Below are 18,262 nucleotides of genomic sequence, written 5' to 3'. Positions count from 1 at the left end.
ATAGGATTTGGAATCACCTAGGAAAGGATTAACCATGTGTGTCTGTGAGAGCGTTTCCAGAGAGGTTTAACAGGAGGGAGACGAATGCTGAATGTGGCTGGCACCATTATATGGGCTGAGTTCCTGGACTAAATAGAAAGGAGAGGGAGAGAGAGAGAGAGAGAGAGAGAGAGAGAGAGAGAGAGAGAGAGAAAAGAGAGAATGAGCAAGAGCAAGGGAGAGAAAGAATGAAAAAAGCCTTGTTATATTCCTTACTTTTGTAGTCTTCAAAACACATGATTGATAATACCAGAAAACCCTCACAAAACTTAGATCAATTTCTCCTGAAATATACTTTAATAACCCCTGGGAAAATTGTTACCTGTAATGTATGAAAGAGACTCAGGGATCACTGTCACCAGTTAAGACAGGGTTCAAGCCTCCACAGAAGGCTGATGTCTATAGAGGCTACAAGAAAACAGAGATACTGGCCTGCTGAGTGCTGGAAAAGAAATAATATTAAACTTTGATTTCTTGGATGTCTTAGAACCTCAAAGTTTTCAGAAGTGTTGTAAGAACCAGAGAGTTTACTAGCATGGTGCCCTAAAATAATAGATGCTTAATTAATGACCATTCCTGTAATATGGAGTATAGGACATTCACACACCTGACCAATTGGACATATGAAAATGGAAAATAATTAGTATAAATGAGGAAAATAGGTAAATATAGAAGAGGGAATTTATACCGGGCCAGAATGGAAAAAAACTCAGATCATTAATTTTTTTTTAATCATGTCTTCCTTTTAGAACATTTCTCATTTGCAACCTAATAAGGATGCTAGGTCTAGTAGTTCAACAAACATGCAGTCTTCACCAAAAAAGGATGAAAGGAGAAGAATTCATTGTTCCAGAAGAAATGTTTCTATATTGGGTGAAAAAACCCAGAGCAGGCACTACTGACTCACTCACACGCCAATGTGTGTGTAAAATAAGCATGCCAACATACATGGATGTTAAGTCATTAAAAACTGTTCAAATACTCATAGACAGAGAATTATGTTATGCTTTCTAAAATGACAGAAGAGTCAGAGTCTGAAGCAGATCTTTCATCCCAAAGTATTTGTTTTACAATGAAGACAATGGACCTAAAGAGGTGAAGACTTGTTTAATGGTTGAGAAGCAACCATTCTTGCTTGAACAAGACTTAGCCTCAATCCCCTGGATTTCTGGTCCAATGCTCTTCCTAACAACTCTCTTCTTGCCAAGGAATGGCTATTCCAGGATGCCACTAGAAAGAGCCTCATTGAGGCTTAGTTGCAGGGAGTGAATACCTCCTACCCTAACAATGTTACAGACACAGGTCAGGCTTGAACAATGCTCTATTAAGGAATATCATTAAAAAGATAAAATACAGTAGCCCCTGTTTTGTTGTTGTTTTGTTTTTGAATACTTGCTATGTTCTGGGCATAATGTTAGGCTAAATGTTTTGCGTATATAAGCGTCTGTTCATTCGCTTAAATTTTATTCATATCTACTGTCTGCCAGGCATCTTATAGGCTAGCGTTCAATTAGTGAAAAGACATGAGTCTTCACTTTGTGGAACTTGCAGCAGAACTATTTTGTTTGTTGCATCAATTTCAAAGGTGTTGAAGATGAGGCACAGAGAGTAATAATGATGGCCACCATATATTGACCATCTGCCCCATCCCAATATTGTTCTAGGCATTTACTGAGTCAATCCTCACGATAGCCCTATCTATACTCTTGGGAAAGGAGGCAAGGAATGTTTAAGTGATTGTTCTTTTTTAAGCAGTATAAACGTTTATCTAAATAGATATACATCAGTGTTCAAACAACTTTGTACATGAGGGAAAATTCCATTTAACAGAATAGATTACATGTGTTACCAGTAAAAGAAAGAAAAAGGGACAACCCATTCATGTCGGTCTTTTAATTATCTGCTTTGAGTTGGTGACGTCGTCTTAGGTTGTCAAAGTCTGATACTTACACTGAGGAAAAATACCAGTAGAAACTTTGGGGCTGGCAGGAAAGTCAGATGACCCATAATTCTGTATGAATGAATTTAGGAAAATCTGAGATTATGTGCTTCAAGAAGATATATATGCTCTTAGCTTTTAAACTTGAATTTATAACCGTATTTGTGTTTCATAAAATATTAAGTTCTCTGTATAGAAGTCCAACTTGCTACAGATTTGGCAGAGTAGAGAAATGGCAGGAGCAGAGAGTCCAGTAGAGTGGTTAGAGCTCAAGAACACTCTGTCAACAAAAGCTGAAAGCAAAGTGATCCCAACAAGGATGGAGAAAAGAAACTGATGACCCCGAGTGGACCGCAAAAGAAGAGTCAGTAACCTAGGAGTAAAGAAAGTAATGAACATTTATTAGGTGGAAGTGGTGGAAATTTCAAATGCATAGATAGCAGTGAAGCGCCCGTATCCATCAACTAGGTTTGTCAGCATTAACATGCAGTCATATTTTCTTCAGTATTTTAGAAGAACTTACATGATTGTTTCAAGATCACAAATGTAGTAAGTGATAGAGCAGAGATAGGAATCTAGTACCAATGCCCATGATCTCAAACACTGTATTACAGAGCAGCTTGGATTTCTATTCTCATTCTTTTCATTAAAAGATGAATACAATGTGAAAATTCTGCCAGTGAGAATTAAGATCAGTTAGGTTTTATGCCTAGGTAAAACATGCAGCATAATGCTTGCTCTTAACAGATCCCTAACATGGTAAGAAAAAGGTGAGCAAGAGGAATAAAAAGAAAGGCTAGAAAAGCTCGGGAGCATCTCGGGATAGACAGTGTTGGAGCGTCATTTGGGAAAAATACATTTGAATGGGTGAGCTTGCTTTATTTAAAAACAGAAACAGCAAGAATCTATACAAACTTTCACATACTGGTTCCGAGGAGGACAGTTTCTGTAGTTAAACCTCAGCCATAACATGCATTGTGAAATCAAACTTACTCATCTGTTTAAGTCATCCTATTGAAAGGCAAGAAGACACACATTGGAATAAACAACAGAATTGAACAATTTCCAATTTCAAGTAAATTCTCTATTTAAAAAAGAGAATGAAACAGTGAGGTAGTAAATGTCTCCACTCTGTTCTACCATAAGAGCCTCTTTGAGGTTTTAATAATATTATAAAGAAAACAGCTTTGAGATTAAATATAAAACAGTGATCAACAATTTAGAAACATTTTGAAGAAGCAAATATTATATCCCAGTGTCACCAGGCTTTCAGTGTAAGACAGAAAACAGAACAAGAATTCTCCTTTGTTCTATCAAGAAAGCATAAATATTGGCTCCGTATTAAGCCAACCTCTTGCAGCTGTACACCAGCGCACAGCTATTAAAAAGGTTGTTAAATTCCCAGGGAAATAAAAATCAATTTCAGTCATATAAGTCTGCATATAAATGTACTGTACTTTATTCCAAATATTTTCTCATCAAGGAGTTTGGACCAAAAAAATTTTTGAGTGAGAATATCTCTAATTCACCTATTATACCATTTATGAATATTTTGAATGACTTCCAGTAACTTTGTTTAGAGAAACTCAGTGTCTCCATAACATACCAGTGGCAGTTTAGCATTAGTGTCAATACAGTCATCATTTGGCAAGACAGCCCTTCACAGCAATAGACCAGAGTTCTGATTGCCATCTTCAAATATTTATTATATGTCACTTCTGTCACAGTACCTGGATGGTTGTCCTTGCCTTTTCTTGCCCTCTTGATAAGGTACTCATTTCTCAGATTATATTAAAAACATGTCTTATCTGTTAAGGCTGAGAACGAACTAAGTGATTAGTATTTTAATCCCAAATCAGTGTGTGTAATCAGGTCTTGAAAGAATTCTAGTCACTGCAGCCTTTGTTCACATTTTTGATAGATAAGATGCTCTTGTGCCATTTCCCTGGAGCTCATTTCACATGTTCTATTTGTAGGATTCTTACCTCTGGTACAAAGATTCTTATTATTTATTTGTGTGACCCAAGTGAAGAAATGGATGTAATATTAATTTTCTGGATTACATAAGAACCCGTAAGGAATGTACATACTTGCTAAAATTGGAAAGAAACAGATGTACTTTTCAAACTTTTGTGAACATTAGAGTCTATTTGAGAGCTGGTTAAGTCATAATCTTGGGTCTACAACCAGAGAGTCTTTTAAGAAATTTATTTTTATTTTTAATTATGTGTATGCATGTGTGTCTGTGGGGGTATGTGCACGTGAGTGCAGTTGCCTATGGAGGCCAGAAGAGGATGTAGGGTCCTCTAGAACTGGGGTTACAGGTGGTTGTAAGCCACTACACAGGGGTGCTGGGAACTGAACTGATCTGTTGCAAGAGCAATAAGTGTTCTTAACCACTGAGCCAACTTTCCAGTCTCCACAACTAGAGATTCTTTTGCTTGTTTGATTTTACAATCAGAGATTATTTTTAATTTATATTTTAAATGAATTTTTGTGCATTCCATATAGTACATCTTAATCATATTTAGACCCCCCTCCCCTATCTGCACCCCCCTTAGCCCGCCCACAGTAATTCACACATTCTGTCACCCATGTTAAAGTCTAAGGTCTATTGAGTCAAGCTTGTGTACCCAAGATGTCCCTCGGTGTGAGTTCACCCACTAGAGTCTGTTCAGCCTATCTAGCATCACTCCCTTAAGGAAGATCAACTTTCCCTCAGCCAGCAGTGATCCAGAGATTCTTAACTAAGCAGGTTTGGTTTGGGTTTGAGACTTTGAGTTCCCACAAGTACCCAAATGATCTGATATTGTTAGTTCAAAGACCACTCTTTGAGCAGCAGTGGGGCAAGAATGGAGTGGCCAAAAGCAAAGACTTGGGAGTAGAATGATCTTAGGTTCAAACCCTGATTTGTCAGTTATGGGGTTGTTGATGTGGGATAGTTTTGGTTTTGTTTTGTTTTGCTTTGACTATGTTTAAGTTTTAGTTCATCTGGGGTTTTGTAAGGATAGTGTTGGGCAGACACCTGGCATGACAGCCATGCCAGATATATGATAGCTGATAGTTATTACAAATGAAGTGATTTAATTGCCTGGGGTTGATCTTGTGTTCCATATTCTAGAATATCTGATAATTTATCTGTTATCTGTGAGGTTCATCTAGAGTAGGAGTTACCTGACAGTGGGTTAGCAACTATTGAGGATTTGAATTGCTCAGGTAAGCGCTAAAACACTTAAATATTTTGGCTTCTGATTCTAAAATAAATTCAACAGGAATTCCAAATAAGCACCACATTACAGTTTTGTTTGATTACGTCCCTTGAATTATTTTTAATTTAAATAACTTTACAGTCTCATAGCTCTGGCTTCTTATGAATGATCTTTTTAAGAACATAGTTTATTTTCAAAATCAAACTCAAGTCTTTGGAGACTAATATTCTTTCTGTCCATATTTTGCTATTAAGAGGTCTGGTGTTCTGCCAAGGGAACATATTAATAAATTTAAGCTTGCAATTTTCATTGTCATGTGAACATTGAAATTGGCTCCCAGTTACACAAAGCAGCCAATTCAACAGGATACGTGTATTGGATTTACAATGAACACACTCCATGAACAAATGACTTTAAAATCCCTGATTTTTGTGGTTTGTTTTTAATTTGTTGAAGAAAAAAAAAAAAAACATGATCTGGGACTAAAGACATGCCTCAGCAGTTAACAGAACACTGGCTGCTTTCACAAAGGATACAGATTCAGTTCCCAGCATCCACCTGGTAGCTAACAACTGTCTGTAACTACAGGGGATCCAGTGCCCTCTTCTGACCTCCACGGACATTTCATGTACATGGTGCACTTACATATATGCACACAAAACACTCATACCATACAGTAAAATTAAAAAAAAAATTAAGCATGATCTATTAGTCACAAAAATCCAAGTCAATTCAGACCAAGTTTATTTTGAGAAATATGTGATTTTTTTTAGTCCAGTGTTAATAAATGAATTTGTTTTGCGTTTAAACGTTTATTCTATCGTTCATCTCACACTAAATTCCGTCATGTTTGTAGGACTAGAGACAACACTTACCTCATCCTCTCAGATCTTACAGTCAAGTGGGAAAGGTAAGAACATAGCTATTAGAACCTCATTTTAACTGCCAATAATTTCCAGTCCTTACAGTTAACAAGCTTTCAGAAATATTTGTGTTCAGACTCAATCACCCATGAATTTGTTAACCGTCGCCCAAAGCTTTGAGCTCATCATCAACAGCACTAGCTGGTGTCTTCTGGAAGTAAATTCACCAGAGCTTCTAACCAAAGGAGATCTTTACATTTCCTGTGGTTTTTATTTATAAAATAAATGTAGAGGGGGCAAATCAAGTCAGTTTGACAGTTTGCAACTGGCTGCCACATAAACTCTGTAGCAAAATGACATGATTAAAGAGTAATCATCTGAAACTTGATTTGAGTATTCAAAAATACATGGATTTATATTTATATTGTGTTATAAAGTACATATTTAGACCCCCCTAAAATCCACAGGTTCAAGCTCTAACCCAATGTCATCACATTTAGAGATGGGGACTCTTAGAAGGTAAGGGTTTAATGAGGTCAACAGAGTGATGCTCTCAGTAAGCTATCTGGTCACCCACCAGATAGCTTATTCTCTCCATACCATGTGAGGACACACTGAGAAGGTTGTTATCTGAAAACCAAGAAGAGAGAATTTATTAGAAGCCAAATCAGTAAGCACCTTGACTTGGACTTGCCAAGCCACTCAGTATACATATATGTGTGTGTGTGTGTGTGTGTGTGTGTGTGTGTGTGTGTGTGTGTGTGTGTGTGTGTGGGTATGTGTGTGTGTGTGTATGTGTATGTATTTTTTTTCCTGATGGCAGCCTACACAGACTAAGATATGACCTTAGACGGCCACAGAGATTTATTTGTACAACACTGTGGAAATGCTCCAGAGTTATCTTTTACTATTCCCAAGCAAGGGCCCCTTGGCCCTGCTTTGCCAGGCTGGCTCTTTATCGTTGCATGAACAAAATTTCTCCTTCTTGCCTCTGGTTTGTGTTCCTCCTGTGCTGTTTTCTTTACCCCAAATGACATCAAATCTCCCACTTCAAGTTGGGAGGCACATCTCTAAGAACTCTCTGTAATTACCCCTGATCCTTTCCCACACAACACATCACTAGTTGTTTCAGCATCTACCAATTTGCTTCTCGTCCCACTGTACCTTTAGGATCATTAAGGGATATAGATCTTTCATTCTCAATTAGGATCTTCCTTGAGCATCTCTAGGACAAATCTATGGTCTAAATCTTTTGTGTCCTCCATTGGCTCATTTAGGGTATTTTACAAATAAAATGGGAATAAAACTTACTGAATGAAAATTGAACTAAACACTTGGAGCCAACGAATGTTCTGAGGCAAATGAATCAAGTAATATAAGGATGTACAATAAAATCCTGGCTGCAGAGGCTGTGGGTGGGTGGGTTGTGGGAGGAGAGTTGTTCTGGATAAATGAGTTTAATAGATGGCTGAGGATTTATCCTTTTAAACACCAAAAGTTTTACTTTTAATTATCGTGGATGGAAACATTTCCAATATGTTTTTCTAAAATAGTGCATTGTAAACACATCCAGCCAGAACACTTGGGTTGTCATTAAAAAGGGAATTAAACTATAACCCCAAGAAGTCCTCAGGCTCTTCTGAGATACGAACAATGGTTTGTCCTTATTCTAAATGATTACAGAGTGCTATGTTGCTGCTGCTGCTGTTGCTCTGTGTGTATGTGTGTGTGTGTGTGTGTGTGTGTGTGTTTTCCAGCTTCCACCCCCCGACCTTTACTGCTGCTGTCAGTCTTACCGATGCCTTTGTAAAATGACTACAACCATATCTACTCCCTGTTCCTAATTTGCTTCTTCTCATCTAAGTTTGGAAATCAGAACGCTCAAGTTCACTGTGGTTGTTGCCTCATTATTAGAAATGTGTGCAAACTGGGAGGAAAGGGTTTTCTGTGTATGAGGGTTTGCTAAGGTCTCTGTGGCTAAATGGGGTCAGAGTCAAATGCATCTATGTTATGAACTCTGAGTTCCACTGCTTGGAGGCTGTTTGTTGGATATATACTTTTCAAATAAATTAGGAATTTGGTCATATATTCTACAAATACTCATGGAGTACTTGTGAAGTAAAAGATACATGGTAGATACTGTAGAATAGACATCTAAAGTAAATACTCTGCACGTCTCGCTCACTATTTTCTATATTGCACTAGCACATCATAGATAAATATTTATTGGCTGAGTGAACTTTATAATCTCATTGAAAGATAATGACACATAAACGCATATGAATAAGCTTACAATGTAAACTACAGTAAGGGTCATAATAAGGACGTACGAGTAAAGTCAATTCAAGAATCAAAAGATTATTTCCTGTTGGAAAGTCCGGAAAGACTTCACAGAAGAGGTAGTAATTTTGACTGGGACTTTAAGGATTGGAGTCATATTTCAATCAGCAAGTGCTTAGGGGACTAAGAAGAAATAAGACTGTTAGAGAGACAAGGCCCAGATGCTGGAATGGATGGGGTATATTTGGGAGTTGATTAGTACATTTTGGCTGGGGTTCGTGTAGGGGAGTAGGAGGAGATAACGTTATGAAGTCACACTGAAGTCTCATCGTGGGTGGGCCTTAACCCACAGGCTGGAGAATCTGGGTCTTGTTTATTAGGCGATGGGAAAGAACATTGAGATTTTTTTTTTTTTTAAGCTGGGAGCTGACATGCCTAGAGCTGAGCTTTAGATTACCTTGGCTGTTGCTGGAATGTAGGGATTGAAGGGAAGCAGGGCTGGAGGTAACATGGATCTGATGAATGGTGGCAGTGGGAGAGCCAGTGAGGAGCCCTGGTCACAGACGGGTCGAGACAGAACAAGAAAAGGGCTGTTTATTTGCTGCCAAGAGCAATGTAGAACATGCTGAGTTCTACTCCAGTGATATCTTTTCCAGAACATACAGAGTCCAAAAGAACAGGTTTTAGGGGGGATGGAGAGGAGTTTGATTTAGGGTAGGCTGAAGGATGGAGTGGATTGATGATAATTCTGCTGTAAAAATCATTCGTGGGGAACTGCACTGAACAGTACTGAAAGGGTAGCGAGTATTCTCAAGGAGAGTGCTGATGTAGACGGAAGCACACAAAAAGGAGCTCAAAGGCTCCTAGCTTGTTTTTAGTACCTCCTTGACACAACTGTATTTAAAATTTATTAATTCTGGGGATGGAAAAATGGCTCAGTGGCTAAAAGCACTGGCTGCTCTTGCAGAGGACCTGGGTTCTGTTCCCGGAACCCACATGGTGGCTAACAACATCTGTAACTCCAGTCCCAGGGAATCTGACATCCTGTTCTGACTCTATGGGGATTGCACCACCCAGGTGCACTTATATACATGTAGGCAAAACTCATATATACACACACACAATAAATAAATAAATAAATAAATAAATAAATAAATAAATAAATAAATAAATAAATAAATAAAATATTGATTTATTCATTCTTATTTTTCAAATAGTTTTCAAGTGATTCTATAAAGGAAAGCTTTTGCTTGGTTTTTTTTCCCCCTGAGAGGGGGGGGTCTTTGCATGACTACAGTGTTAACAGGATTTGAAATTCAAGTGTTTGCTTGTAGAGGTAACAGCTCATCTCATTAGAAATACATGTGTTTTCAGATTGCCCAGCAATTCCCAATAAAGTAGGAAATCTTGGATGCTATACTGGATTCCATAGAATGGATGAGTAGGATTTCGATATAATTCAAGAGGAAACTAAGTCATGCTCAGACTACACTTAATATTGTTGCTGCTTGATAAATTGTGCAGGTTAGAATAGTTTTTGGCCCATCAAAATCTCAAAGGCGTCTTCTTGGGTTCAGATCACCCTCAGCAGTAGGTTTCTAGACCACAGGTCTTCAATTAAGAATGGCCCTTGAAGATTGATACTTGAAGATTGGTAGTCAGCTGCCAAGATTCACCTTTGGGGCAAAATACCAGCAGGTTCTTGTGAGCCTGCACCTTGGTAATAATATACACAGTACCTGAGGTGTAATCAGTCTGGGCAGGAACATGTCAGGCACGAAGGGCTAGAGAGGAGATTCTGTATAGCTTCTCAACACGACCAAAGGGAAAACTGCAAGGGCTCTCCATTAGAGATCTACTGCTTTTGAAACTACAATAAATACAACTCTATTTGACATGATAACCACTAGTCACATGTGACTATTGAACATTTAAGGGGGCTAGAGAGATGGCTCAGCGGTTAAGAACACTGGATATTCTTGCAGAAGACCTGGGTTCGATTCCCAGCACCATTATGGCAGCTAATAACTGTCTGTAACTCCAGTTCCAGGGGATCCAACAGCCTTTTCTGACCTCCGCGGGCATTGCACTACATGGGTGCACTTACCTACATGCAGGCAATACACGCTTACACATAAAATAAAAATAATAAATAAGCCAGGCGTGGTGGCACTCACCTTTAGTCCCAGCACTCGGGAGGCAGAGGCAGGCAGATCTCTGTGAGTTCAAGGCCAGCCTGGTCTAAATAGTGAGTTCCAGGACAGCTGGGGCTACAGAGAGACCCTGTCTCAAAAAAGACCAGAAAAAAAAAAAAATAAATAAAAATTTTAAATGTGACTAGTCCAGAGGCTGCAGATGTGTCTCAGTTGGTGGAATATTTGCATAATATGCACAAAGCATTTTCTAAAACTAAGGGTAGTGGCGTACAGATATAATCCTAGCACTAGGGAGGTAGGGGCAGGAGGGTCAGAAGTTCAAGGTCATCCTTATCTATATAGCAAGTTGGAGGCCAACCTGGAATACATGAGCTCCTGTCTGAGAGAGAGAGAGAGAGAGAGAGAGAGAGAGAGAGAGAGAGAGAGAGAGAGAGAGAGAGATCATCCAAATTTAGATTTGCTGTGAGTGTAAAAGAACACATCCAATTCCCAAGACGGTATGTGAAAAAGAATGCCAAATAATTTTTTGTTTTACTGGTTTCATGTTAAAATACTACTTTAGATAGTTAAATAAAACATTATTAAAATAAACTTTAAATATTTCTTTTTACTTTAATAATTTGGTGACTACTAAATTTGATTTACTAAATTATATGGCTTATATTTCCATTTTATTGGATAGAAATGCTGCAGAAAGTCCATGTTATTTTCTATTGCAGTAATAAAACAGTTCTACCTCCCTGGCTCCTGCTTTTTCTCCTTATAGAGAACTTGCTAAGATGTGCACTAGGAAGCCACTCAAACTGCAATAAACAGGTTAATGCATTCTTATCTATTGTCTGGGATTGTTTATCTGCATTCCAGTGTTTCCATGGAGATTAGGGCAACTGCAGGCTTGTTCTAATGGTCATGATGTTCTATAACAGTTAGCATATTATAAAAATTAGCAAAACAAAAAATCTTGAAAGGGCTCATTACTTTCTGTCATTAAAAAGCAAGACACAGGGCCGGGCATGGTGGGTGCACGCCTTTAATTCCAGCCCTTGGGAGGCAGAGGCAGATGGATCTTTGTGAGTTTGAGGATAGCCTGGTCTACATAGTGAGTTCCAAGACAGCTGGGGCTACAAGGAGACCCTGTCTCAAAAAAAGACAAAAAAAGACAAAAAAAAAAAAAAAAAAAAAAAAAAAAAAAAAAAAAAAAAGCAAGACACAGAGAGAAGGGGAAAGTTCTCATATTAATAACTTTCCTATCAGGAAAGTTGTTGTCTGACATGTTCAAGTAGACTCACCCTTTCTAAAGAAGTTATTGCTAAATACTGCTCTCCTGCAAAGAGCTTGGAGCCAGTATCTAGTAGAACACCAAATAACAATTACAGAGTCTCAAAAAAACAGTACTTGAGGGATCATTTTGTTTTCACACTGGTGAACAGCAAGTAACTGTTCAGAGGGGGCATCCCTCAGTTCAGCTGCAGGGTTTCTGATTTTTTTTTTTTATGGACTAGAGAAAATTGTAATGCTTGATCTTCGCACTGATCTTTAGCTTAATTTGTCCTAATTTTATGAGCCTTCCTGGTTCATACCAACAAACTCCTGTGATTCCACAAACTTGATGCATGTTAGCATTAAACAGAATGCAAAATTGCCTCGAGGATTCAATATCAAATGGAACTGATTACACAATGAAAATAAGTTTTAAGCATCTGAGACACCACGTATTTTATTACACTTTGCAAGGCTCTTTGCATTTAGGAAGTGAGTTTGTTTTTAAATAAAAAGTGGGTTCTGTTTAAAAAAGCAAAGCCTTATTCACTGTCTTTGAAGTATAAGCAAGCAAAAAAAAAAAAAAAAGCTCAAAAGTTAAATTATGACTGAAATGAAAAGGGAGAGTTACAACCTGAGGCGTGCCTGGCACACGGAGAGTCTGCCGTGCTTCAACAGTTGGGAGCAGTTATGTATGTGGACAGCCTGAGTCCTCAGGAGACAGTGAACCTTTTGGAAGAACAGTCAGTTCTTAAATACCTGTCAGCAGCGTTATATTGCAGAGCAAGATGAAACTGATTCTCATGTTAAGTTTTTCATATTGGTACAACAGAAATGACTTCATCTGTGCAATTAGTGCAAGCTGTTCTCTCTCATATAATCGTTCCAGAAGGACAAACTTATTTTGACTTTGATTTGTCCCTTTTTTTTTTCTCTGCACCGAATGTTGTAACCTTTGTCAGCTGAAATCTCTTGGCCTAATAATTACAGTCAACATTGAAAAGCTCTGCCCTCAAATTACAATTATTAGTAAAAATAAAAGGGAAAATGAATTAGACTCAGCCTTTTCATGCTTGTGTTACAGCTGACACCCACCTGTGCCTTTGAAGGTTTGTGCTCAAAATGGTTCTACACTTTTTCATCTATAAAATCAAACTGAAAATTTCCTTCTTTTTTGTATGTGTATGTATATGTGTGTCTGTGTATGGGTATGTACACATGGGTACATATTTGTTTGGGTACAGGTGTATGTACCTATTAAGAGGCTAGAGATCAACCTTGAGTATCATTGCTTAAGAGCCATTCATCTTGGTTTAAAAAAAATTTTTTTCCTTGTTTTTTGAGACAGGGTCTCTCTGTCTCTCATGGTCCTGGAGCTCGCTGTGTAGGGATAGACTGACTGGCCAGCGAGGCCCAGGGATCCTCCTGTCTCTACCTCCCCATCACTGGGATTACAAGTGTATGCCATATTGTGCTCTTTTATGTGATTTCTGGAGATGGAATTTAGAGCTCATGCTTTTTTCTGATACAGCCATATTCCCAGATCTCAAACTGAATTTCTGCTTACTAAATTAGTTCTACAGAATTTTGTATTTTTTTCTACATTGTTGCTTTATAAACCTGTTCTAGCTGTGTATTCCAATAAGTTGAAAAATATGTTCTTTTCCCTAAACAAAGGAAATCTGTAGGACCCTTTTCCTTCCAATTCAATTTCAACCTTCCAAAGAAAAGTATGTATTTTTCTCTTTTTTCAGGAATTTTATTTGTATGATAAAGCCTTTAAAGAAAATGGTTTAGAAGTTTCGCCTGACAGCCAGAGAAGTTTAAAGACAGGAGGGTGCTGGTAGAGATGTACCATTATTATAAATGAAATCTGAATATCTGTCTAGAAGAAAATGTTTATTACCAACAGATTATGTCTCAGAAGAATAAGAAAATGGATTGTGTTTCAACTTTGATTTGACAGTGAACTAAAACTGAAAATAAGCATACTAAAACTTCTTTTAGGCTTAATCTATCTTGCCAGTGATAAACTCCAGGGTCTAGGGACAATTAGCAAAGTTGCTTTAGTGATGCCAATATCTTGTAGGTCTTAAGCATCGAAATTCACCATTCCAATGTTAAAACTGAATGTAGATCAGAGATAGAAAGTTAGGAGATGTTCACTTTAAAAGTAGCAGCAAAGCTTTGTGTGGTGCTACACACCTGTAATCCCAGCACTAAAAAGGGCTGACATGGGAGCAGTTAAGAGCATTGGCTGCTCTTACAGCAGACCCGGGTTTGAATCCCAGCACCCACATAGCTGCTAACAACTGTCTGTAACTCTAGTTCCAGGGGATTCAACACCCTCTTCTGATCATAGGCACTGTACCACACGGGTGCACTTCCATACATGTAAGCAATACTCATACACAAAAAATAAAAATAATAAAGAAAATATTTTTTAAAAAGAAGGCTGACCCAAGAGGACTGCAATGAGTTCAAGGCCCAACTACTGTGCTGCATAGTGAGTATCAGGCCACTCAGGGCTTCATAGCAAAGACCTGTCTCAAAAAACAAAACAAACCCACACAAAACAGAAAGCACCAGGAAGTAATAGGCCATTTATACAGTTAATTGGCATTCTTATATTCCAATTTAAATTTAGGAATAATATTAACAGAATATAGTTCACTGTAATTGTTTTCACTTTATTTTTCCCTCTTTTTTATTAGATCTTTGAGAATGTCATGTAATGTATTTTGATCATATTCATCCCCCCCACATAACTCCTCCTAGATATAGCCTCCTTCCCTCCTCTACCTACCCATTCTTTATGTCCTCTTTTATTAAAAAAAAAAACCATTGAGTCCAGTTTGTGCTGCCCATATTATTCTTGATGTGTGGTTATCCATTGGTTAGTTAGTGATCCACCTACCAGAGGACACATTCTTCAAGAAAACTCTCTCTCTCCCAGAAGCAGTTGCCAGTAGCTCCTCAGCAAAGGGTAGGACATTGTGTCCACCTCCCTGCTCCATGCTGGGATTTGGTCTGGCTTGAGCTTGCACAGGTCTTGTGCATGCTCTCACAACCACTGTGAATTCATATATGCAACTGCCCTGTTGTGCCTGGAACACTTTAATGTAGTCATCCACTGCCTCTGGCTCTAACAGGTGCCTACAGTTCATGTGGATCTACTCGATATTCTTTTCTAAACATTTAAAAATGATACAGAAGTATATTATCCACATTGAAATGGATATTAAAGAAAAATGTTGATATTTCAGAAGAGAGAAGGAGCATGGATAATATTCATGGTATATTAGGGTAACTGTTAGAATGAGAAGTCCACTGATGATAAAATGGGACCTCATTCATTCAAAAACATTTATTGAAAGCTGGACATGGTGGCACACACCTTTAATCCTAGTGATGGGGAGGCAGAGGCAGGTGGATCTCTGTGAGCTCAAGGCCAGCCTGGTTTACATGGTAAGTTCTAGGCCAACTGGGGCTACAGGGAGACCCAGTCTCAAAAAAACAACTTACACTGAAGGATATTTGGGTACAAACACCTGAATGAATAGGACTCAGCATGTCTGACAGAGTGCATAGGGTTCAGTGGGGGGATAGGGGGAGGCTTGGATGGGGGAGGGGGGCCTGGATTTGAGTGGGAAATGTTGTATGAAATTAAAAAGTTCAATTAAAAACATTTATTGAATATCTAAAGCATGCAAAGTCTATTCTATCAGCTTAATTTCAAAGGGCTGTTTGCAGTTAAATTAAGAGCATAACTAAAGTTGAAGCACTGAACTTTCACTTATTGCCATGATGGACAAAATTAAACACCTGCTCAGTTCAAATGTTATGAGGTCTTTCTACTCTGGTTCATGGGAACATAGAGCATCCCCATATCCCCAGCCCTCTGCGCACTGAGGAAGGACTGCCCCACCTATTCCTTTTGAGCGGTTTCTTTTTCAGTCTTGGCATTTTGCTCAAAACCAAGCACTGATGTCAATTCTGCTGACGACTCAAGGGGACTCCGCAAATGGCTCTGGAGCTTTCTTACTGCAGTTCCTTCTCTCTAAGTGTTCTGTGCCCTGATCTCTCTCTACTACCTTGGTCTCTTCATACTCTGAGCTCTGCTCCATTCAGTGAGGTTGCCAAACTATCCCAAGCGCTCTTTCCTTGCTTTGTGTCCTGGAAACTCTCGGCCATTCCTCAGTGTCTTTGTGGAGGATCTCAGTCCTACACAGCCTACTTTCCAATGTTCAAAACCATTCATTCAGAGATATATTTCTTTAGCTATTTAAGAAAAGAGGATTTGGGGCTGGAGCGATGGCTCAGGGGTTAGAGCACTGGCTGCTCTTGCAGAGTACCCAGGTCTCATAGAATGTCTTAGGAAGTAAATTTTTCTTTTCAATTTCTTGGAAGTTTGTGTAGAAATGACATAATTTCTTCTTTAAATATTTTATAAGATTCACTGTTGAAGTCATGTGGTGTCTAAGTTTCCATCATTACGAATGTGCTTAATTTTATTCTGTAGATATAAGATTATTCAGACTGTTTTTGAGTGGTGTTTTAGTTTATGATTTTCAAGGAATTTTGTCATCAATTTTGCCCGCAGGCATTTTTTATTTTGTTGGGTAGATACTCTGAGTATTGTTCTCAACACACACACACACACACACACACACACACACACACACACACACACGAGAGAGAGAGAGAGAGAGAGAGAGAGAGAGAGAATAATGAAAAGTGATGAATTAATTTGGCTGTGGCAATCAATATACAACATATATCAAATCATCATTTTATTTACCTTGTATATATAATTTTAGTCAAATATGCTGAAACATAAAAAGGAATAAAACTATGCTTCCCATTTCTCTGAATTTTCTACAATTTGATTTCTAAAGTTGGACTCAGAGTGTAAGAGACCCTTGAGAACATGCAAAAGCTATACTTGATTGTCACATAATTGCATATTTCAGTGTAAGTGAAAAATTGAGAGATTAATTTAAATGTCCTTAAAAAGGCATGTGAGGGGCTTGAGAGATGTTTCAGTGGTTAAGAGCACTGGCTGTTCTTGCAGAGTACATCGGTTCAGTTCTCAACACACATATGGCAGCCAACAACCATCGATAATTCCAGTTCCAGGGGATCAGATGCCCTCTTGTGATCTCCTGGGCATTGCATGAATGTGGTACAATTACATACATGTAGACAGAACACTCTACACATAAAATATAAATAAATAAAATAAATAAATAAATAAATAATTTAAGATGGGCATGGTAGCACAGGCCTTTAATCCCAACACTCAGGAGGCAGAGGCAGGCAGATCTCTGTAAGATCAAGGCCAGCCAGGTTGACACGGTGAATTCCAAGCCAGCTGGGGCTACAGAGAGATCCTGTCTGAAAATAAACAAGTAAATAAATGAATATGGAGGAAAAAAAAATACCTCACAATATCACTGTGCATATTTCCATGTGAAATTTCAGTGAGATTATTGCAATGTTAAGTATTTTGTTTTTGTATGGATGACTACATATATGTCATGCATGTATACAATGAATTATGAGAATATCAACCCCATTTTCCCTTCTACCCCCCAATATTTTCTTCAACACACCCTCCTCCCAACTTTATGATTTTTTTTGTTTCAATAACCCACTAAGTCCAATTACTGCTGCCCAGATGTGAATGGGTGTAGGTCCATCCACTGGCCCATGGGAAACTTCTCCTTCCCCCAACAACTACCTACTGCCAATAGGTCCTCTGACAGGGGTAAAGCCTGGAGAACACCTCCCACATCTATACTGGAATTTTGGCTGGTTTGATCTTGTGCAGGTCTTGTGCACTAACCATAGCTGCCATGGGTTCATGATTGTGGCAACCATGTCATGTACAGAGGACAGCATCTCACAGCACTCCTCCCCATCCTCCAGCTCTTACATCCTTTCAGTCATGTTCTCTGAGCCTTGGGGTAGGGGAGAAGGTGATAAAGATGTCTGATATAGAGCTGAGCATCAATCTCTCCATTGCATCTCTCCATTGACTGCTGTTCACTGTAAAAAAGAAGCTTCTCTGGCCAAGGTTGAAACCAGCCCAGGTCTATGTGTATAAGCATAAATATTTAGATGAGAGTGACAGCCATGACCATTTAACAAAATAACAATAGCAGGTTCTACCCTAAGGCCTATGATCTCCCCAGTAAAATCTGGATATTTAGTGTAAGAATATTTCTGGAAGATTAAGCATTTTGTTTATATAAATAAGTCTCTTTTCTTTTAGTTTGTTTGGGGGAGCACTCATTCAAATTCTCTGGGCTCCAATAGATTTTTGGTGCAAATGAGTCAAATCAGATATTAGATAAGTGTTTCTTCTAGAATTAAAATTTTTATTCCAATTCTAAGAATTTATTGCAAAGTACAGTTGTCAATATTAAGCATGACACAAAGTGTTTAATTATAAAATTTTTTATTTTGCATTTATTTTTTAAAATATATTTAATTTAAGAACTTCATGATTAG

At 38.3% G+C, this 18,262-nt stretch overlaps 1 long non-coding RNA gene across 1 annotated transcript in view; it reads left to right on the top strand.

The window, feature by feature from the left end:
- Nucleotides 1–6,043: 6,043 nt before the first annotated feature.
- The window catches only part of LOC115070266, a 52,665-nt gene continuing 40,446 nt past the window's right edge, over nt 6,044–18,262 (top strand). The window contains exon 1 of the long non-coding RNA XR_003849451.1: nt 6,044–6,097. This is a non-coding gene — a long non-coding RNA (uncharacterized LOC115070266). The remainder of the gene's footprint in view (nt 6,098–18,262) is intronic.

Source organism: Nannospalax galili, unplaced genomic scaffold (assembly GCF_000622305.1).
Source record: "Nannospalax galili isolate Female #2095 unplaced genomic scaffold, S.galili_v1.0 scaffold415, whole genome shotgun sequence".
Classification (NCBI taxonomy): domain Eukaryota; kingdom Metazoa; phylum Chordata; class Mammalia; order Rodentia; family Spalacidae; genus Nannospalax; species Nannospalax galili.
This window is presented reverse-complemented; position numbering and strand designations above follow the sequence as displayed.